Genomic DNA, 7,519 nt, shown 5'->3' with positions numbered 1-7,519 from the left:
CATGAGATCTAGAATGAGCTTTCTTCAAAGTAAAACAAAAAAAAAAACGTAATTTTAAGTGTCTAAAAATGTTCTATTCATAAATAAATTCTAAAGGAACAACATCATTCTTCTGTTCCCTAACTTTTTATTGTGAATAAAGTGACAGAGAGGAGAGTGACACATACCACAAGTAAATACTAGCAGGGGAATTAGTTGTTGTTTCCATTTACAAGAGGAGAAGTACCAGTTGTCATGGGAAAGGCATATAATTATTCCTCCCTCACTGTGCAAATATAAAGTGAACAAATGTTATTAAAAAGGTAAGAGAGAATAGGAGGAAAGAAGGGAGGAGCTGCTTTGAAACATATCATAAATACAAACTTTTGAATAATAAGTGGGTTTCTTCTCAGTCAATAGGAGTTTTCTCTTTTGAATTCTATGGGAATAAATGTGTATTGGCTGAACTTTAGTTGCAGGCTTCTCTGGCATATATTCACTTCAGAACAGCATAGATATTGCTACCAAAGTTATTCATGCAAGAACTTCCAAAATCTGACACAATTTTTATTTTTTTTTTTATAATGCTGGTCGCAGGTTAAACTGCGAAGTGATGATGTTCTCCGTGGAGGCTGATTACACTCCCTCAGAAAGGACATTTGAGCACATTTCTAGCCCTGCCTCTTTGCATTGTTTAGTTCTGTTGCACCGAAGAAAAAATGAAGCTTCTTAGTGTATTAGTGCTGCTTATTACCCTTTGTGTATTATAGTCTGGATTTGGTGAGACAGGTTTTGTATTCAGATTTAGACAAAAGAAGTGTAATTTTTATTCTGTATAGCTAGAGATGTTATGCTTGGGAGGGAAAACAAGAGCGCTTCTAAAAAGGAGCAGGGAGTAATTTTATCAACATGTAGAACTAGTCTCCCTGAAGGTAAAACCAGCTCCCTTGACACAAGGGTTGGTTCTTCATCTTTAAATGACTCTATGAACATCATCTAACATCTGTAAAAGTAACCCATGTGCTAAGGATCTCTGATTTTAACCTTATGGGAGCCTTATTTTTAAGCTATTACATTTTTTTTAGGCTATTTTTTGAGATTTTCACTCTGATTTAGAAAGAAATAAGAAAGCAGATGACAACCCTCACTCATGTTGTTTTCAGTTCATAGAAAGTTCTTCCAGACCAATTTTGTGTTTTCTTTGCATTAGTTCCTTGCAGCATAGATGTTTCTCACCAAGGGAAGGATTGAAGATAGACTGGAACTAAAGCTGTGGAATTACGGAAGGACAGCTGCCAGTCAGATTTATAGAGGATATCAGGCAAGTGTACAGCCTTCCCTAGCAGTTAGGCTGAGCATAGGTGTAAGTGGAGTGATGCAAAATTGCATATTCCAAATCTGATTTTGAGAATTACCTAAATGGGAATATGGGAAAACCAGCAGAAACAGAAATACAAGCACTAGTTATTTTGCTTCATACTCTCCTAGTCTTTACAGATACAAAATAGCCATTTCATGTTTTTTTGAAAATTGAGAATTACCTGGTTTTCAACAACATGAATTGATTTATTAGCAAATGATGCGATGATGTTAGTTGTAGACCACAACTAGAACAGCTCACAGTACTGGTTTTAGTCGTGATAGTATCTTAAGTATTGTTACCAATTTATTGAGGTACATGAATACTATTCCATTGTGGGTTTTCATCTGGATTTTGTATAATGTTCCTTTCAAAGACTCTATTGCTTTTCAAGACAAAACCCAGCAAAATAATTTTGTCTTTTTGTGTTTGGTATTTTGTAATGGGAATTTGTCAATAGTAGCTCTTAGGTGTGTAGACTTACAAAAAAATTTTAACAATTGTATTTTGTGTTGGAAGCTATATCAGAAAATAAATTACTGAAACTTCTATAGTTGTGGCTGTGTAAGTGACCCATGATGTGACACTGTCTACTGAGATCCTTCTGTGATGCAGATGGAGTTAAAACATGAAATGCAGTTGCCTGATGCTATCATCATCTTCTTTCTTTCTTGCATACATGTACTGGAGTCCCGGTGGAAATGCTTTTCAGAGCTGCAGTTGGAAAGAGTAGTTTTCCTATGAATCCTTTCAGTAGCAGTGCTGCCACTGGAGACTGACTTATTAAATAAGATCCCATTTGTACATGACCTTGAACACCATGTTTTCTATATTAGTGCTGCATTCTAAGAAAAAAATTGTAATGTTGTATAAATTAGAATGGTTTTGATGCTGTTTCTGGCACTAATTTTCACTGTCCTTTCATAAGCCTTGATGGTGGCAACATAAACTGTTGTCTACATTTCTCTGATTCAGGTGTATATTTCTAAAAAAAAATAAGATCTTAGTGCTATACCAGAAACAAACAACAAGAAGAAGAAAAAAGTTAAAGCTTTTATGGCTAATTTTTATTTTTCAATGCTGGTCAAAAGAAGAAACCACAAGATGTCACTCTATCCTAAGAAGTTGAGAAGTACTTTCCTATTGACAGTAATCCTATGTAAGTGTTGAAAAGCTGAATATCCTAAATGGGACTCAGTATATTTAAGTTTTGGTAAAATTAATGAGAGTGCTTGCGTTTAAGAGCATAATTAGACCCCGGTGCCTGAGATTAATAATAGGCGGCAGGGGGAACAAACCCCCAGAAAACTTGCTTGTGTTGCAGACTTTTCTCTGGTTCTCGAGAACAGATTGCTGCATTAAGTTTGTTGCTCACAGGGGACTTTTTTTTTGTCCAGTTGATAGCCTGCGCGATTGCATTGTGTACTTGGTGGGGGGTGAAATAAAATAAAAGGCCTGTTCTTTCAATCCATCTCCATGGACAGCAGTAGAGCTGTACTGTGGTTACTTCAGAAAGTCAGTTCTGCAACAGGAGACATTTATTTTGCTACAAGAGAGAAGTAACTGGGGTTAAAATCCTTGATATGACATTCTGTTGTTGTTCTCTTTTTACTTACCTTTCTTTATTTCCCCTCTCCCTTGTTACCTTACATACACTCGCTAGAATTTCTGCAGGAGCAGATTGCCAGTCTGTTCTCCCCTTGTACATTGAGGTTACACCACTGTCAGTGTTCTACTCTCGCCCTGGGGAGGAGGCAATATTGTTCCTTTGGGGATTTTCTAAAACAGACAAGACATACTTCAAAAATGGTGTTTACAAGTGAATTCTTGAGTTGTTTGTGTCCCTTTTAATGGGCAATCTTTGCTTTGTCCTTACACTGGAAAACAGAAATATGTGGATTGAAGAGAGATGGATAATTTACCCCCAAACCCCAGTGCCAGGGAGGAGGAAAATTGTACCTTAGTAACTCAGATAATACCAGCAAGAAGCGAGTTCACTTCCTGTGTAAACTACTCTGTATCTATGATGAGAAATCATAGATTAATTTAGCTTGTAAAACTCTGCAATTCCCAGGAATTTTGGATCAAGCTGCAGTAGTTACAGGGGTCCAGACAGAGTGAAGATTTTGCCTGCCACCTGGGGACTTCTGTTAACTGGTTCAGTAGCTTGCCTTTCGCATCCAGCTGGCCTTGGTTAAGGACTATAAACCAAAGTTGCATATGAGAAACCATTTGCGATACGCAAGCATATTTGGTAATTTAAACTCAACAGCACTACAGCTCTGTTAGCCCATCAACGAGGGCTTCTCAAATGGTGTTCTCTTTATATAGTACTGCTCTTACAATAACATTCACATGAATGTTTTTCATTTCACAGCATTAATTAGAAGCCTGAGTCATGGACCAGTTGTTCTAGGCATTAGGCAAACTGAATGAAGACAGACAAAAGTCATGTAAGAAAATGCAGTTTAAATTGCAGTTTATAGACAATAGCACAGTGCAATAGTCAAGGCTGTGTAAAGCTAATGAAGGATATCAGATTTATTCACAGTCACTCAAGCGGGCTGGTAGATGGGAGAAAAGTGGTAAAGATAAATGTATTATCTAAACAATAGGTGACTCACACTTCACTGATAAGTTTATTTACTGTCTCTCTCTCATAAACCTGTATCTTCTTTTCCATATGGAAGAGTCATCTTCTGGGCAAACTGAAGGAAGAATTCCTACAGAAAAATGATTCTGTATTTGTGTAAAAATGCTTCTGAATGAGGAAACAAAAACAGAGAGGAAAGCTGATTGTGTCTAAATCATGTTGTCTGTGCTCCCATGAACAGGTTAGAACTGGCCATAGAAAAAATCCTGTTTTTTCTTTAAGAACAATTTCTTTAGATGGGTTTCAACTATTCCTTCAAGTATTCTAATGCTACCAAAAGTTTAGACCAAATCATGGTTTAACATTTGTACTCTATTTACATGTATTTGTTGAGTCATGTTTTAAAGCCAAGTAACTTACACTGCTAAAATGCTTACAAACAATAACTGTCTGGTAGCATTGCATGAACAGAATGAAATATGTCAACACATGCTAAGGAATAAGACATCAAGAAGTCCATCTTGCCCTGAGATCTGTAAGGATCATGGTCTGGACAATGCTAAATGTCACCAGTCACCAGCAGTCTGATACAAAAACCTATTTGTTTCAGGCTTTTGTCATTGTTAATGTATGTTGTAAATGGAATGTTTCTAAAGGTAATAGCCAGAAAGCTGACATATTTTAATGCAGGAATTAATAACATTTCTTAAGTTTATTACAACACAAACACTGGTCTTAAAATTCATTGGCTTTCTTTGGAAATGTTTTTTTTGGGTCAGGCTGCAACTTGGAATTCCAGTGTGTAGTAACAGTCTGTCGTTTCCCTGTATAGAACACTCCTGCCAACTCTGAACCAAGGATATGTCTTCATCAGCTGAGCTGCTATAAAGCCCTCAGTGAAACCCACAGAGAGGTAAAAGAGGTCAATTCTGATGTTGTTGCTGCCTTTTTTACACATGCCTCTGCTGATTTTTCCACTACAGAATTTTCTCCTTGGTCTAATCAAAAAGAGAATCAGAGACAATGTACTGCAGTTTGTAAGTTCACTTCAGGGTTTTTTTAACAGAAGTTATTTGTGAATTCTCACAGTATTTTGGAGTTAGTTGTACCAATACAGTTTCGTAGGATGCATGCTGAACCAGCTAAACTTGAATACTTTTAATTCATTTATTTTCTAGTGTCGATCCAAGTTTAAAGTGTAAACCTCTATGTAACAGTGATCTGAGGTGGTTTCTTGATTACTGATCTTTTGAATCATAGCACATGGGACAGAGATCTTGGAATCATGAGTAAAATAGCTTGCCTTGTATCAAGCATTTACAAAAGCTGAGGACATAGAATAGTTAGGGTTGGAAAAAGACCTTAAGATCATCTAGTTCCAACCCTCCTGCTATGGGCAGGGACACCTCACACTAAACCATGTCACCCAAGACTCTGTCGACCCTGCCCTTGAACACCGCCAGGGATGGAGCATTCACAATCTCCCTGGGCAACCCATTCCAGTGCCTCACCACCCTCACAGTAAAGGAATTCCTCCTTATATCCAGTCTAAACTTCCCCTGTTTAAGCCTGAACCCATTACCCCTTGTCCTGTCACTACAGTCCTTAATGAAGAGTTCCTCTCCAGCATCCCTATAGGCCCCCTTCAGATACTGGAAGGCTGCTATGAGGTCTCCACGCAGCCTTCTCTTCTCCAGGCTAAACAGCCCCAACTTCCTCAGCCTGTCTTCATACAGGAGGTGCTCCAGTCCCCTGATCATCCTCGTGGCCCTCCTCTGGACTTGTTCCAACAGTTCCATGTCCTTTTTATGCTGAGGACACCAGAACTGCATACAATACTCCAGGTGAGGTCTCACGAGAGCAGAGTAAACGGGCAGGATCACCTCCTTTGACCTGCTGGTCATGCTCCTTTTGATGCAGCCCAGGATGCGATTGGCTTTCTGGGCTGTGAGCACACACTGAAGCCAGCTCATGTTCATTTTCTCATTGACCAACACCCCCAAGTCCTTCTCCACAGGGCTGCTCTGAATCTCTTCTTTGTCCAACCTGTAGCTGTCCCTGGCCTTGCTCTGACCCAGGTGTACGACCTTGCACTTGGCATGGTTAAACTTCACGAGGTTGGCATCAGCCCACCTCACAGGCATGTCAAGGTCCCTCTGGATTGCATTCCTTCCCTCCAGCATATCAAAAGAACCACACAGCTTGGTGTCATCGGCAAACTTGCTGAGGGCACGCTCAATCCCACTGTTCATATCAGCGACAAAGATGTTGAGCAAGACCGGTCCCGACACTGATCCCTGAGGACACCACTCGTTACTGGTCTCCAGCTGGACATGGAGCCATTGACGCAACTCTTTGTGTGCAGCCATCCAGCCAGTTCTTTATCCACCGAGTGGTCCATCCATCAAATTGATGTCACTCCAATTTAGAGACAAGGATGTCGTGTGGGGCAGTGTCGAACGTTTTGCACAAGTCCAGGTAGATGGCATCAACCGCTCTACCCCATCCATCAGTTCTGTAGCCCCATCATAGAAGGCCACCAAATTGGTCAGGCAGGATTTCCCTTAGTGAAGCCATGCTGGCTGTCACCAAGCACCTTGTTGATTTTCTTGTGCCTTAGCATGCTTAAAATCAAGCAAACAATCAAGAAGTGTCCCAACACCCAACGAAAGACCAAAAGCTAGATCTGATCGTCGTCATTTGGAGCCTGTTCCAAATCCCTTTGCTGTCCAAAAAAAAGGAAAAAAAAAAAAGTTGCTGTTAGTTTCAGTCAGTTTGGACCAAGTGCAGATTTCTCTCAGGTTATGACCTGCAGCATGAGTACTGGGTGGGAACTGACATACCTGTGATTTTTTTCTGATTAGCAAGAACTCATTTTTTTTTCCCTATTTGCAAAAATATGTTCTGGCCACTTACCTTATTTTCTAATCACTGGAGTTCTAATCACAGTGTCTCTACAAAAACAAAACAAAATTACTATATTCATGCAAGGTGTAAAAATTATTAGGTGTTTTTTGTGTTTACATATATACAGTCACTGGTGATTTAAATGTGAACATGAGAATGACGAATGTTACTATTTTACTATTATGTTATAAAAAGTAAGCAAAACCCAAACAAAGTATCTTAGCATGGAACCGTAAGATGACACAGTAGAAAATAATGAAGCCACTGTGTGTCTCTTGGTTTAGAGGCTGGAGGGTTTTTCCTTGGTACAGGATGCCTATAATGGAATAAAAAGTGTGTTTGCCCCTCTCACTTTCTCAGTAGCTAGCTTGGCTAGGTTCTTGTCTTTAGGTCCCTGAAGTTAAATGAGATTAATTCAGGGCTCTTGAAACAATTGGCGGCGTATTCCTCTGCCTGTAACATTGCACAGAGAATTCATAAGGTAAATAAAAGTAGATAGATAAAGGCAGAAAATCCTGGGGAAATAAAGGGATATCAGGTCTTAACACAGTGGGCAGTGGCCAAGCTCACCAACCATCCAGCCCATCAGCTTAGAGGGTCCTGAAAAGGAGCCATGACCCACATTTGAATAGATGGCAGAACTCATTCCTTTACATGCTGCCTCTGTGTTTGCATGTAAT

The sequence above is a fragment of the Pezoporus wallicus genome, unplaced genomic scaffold (genome assembly GCF_028554395.1).
Source record: "Pezoporus wallicus isolate ANWC-B61680 ecotype Strahan unplaced genomic scaffold, APGP_CSIRO_Pwel_v1 contig_6899, whole genome shotgun sequence".
Classification (NCBI taxonomy): domain Eukaryota; kingdom Metazoa; phylum Chordata; class Aves; order Psittaciformes; family Psittacidae; genus Pezoporus; species Pezoporus wallicus.
The sequence above is the reverse complement of the archived record's forward strand: the minus strand, read 5'-3'. Positions refer to the sequence as shown.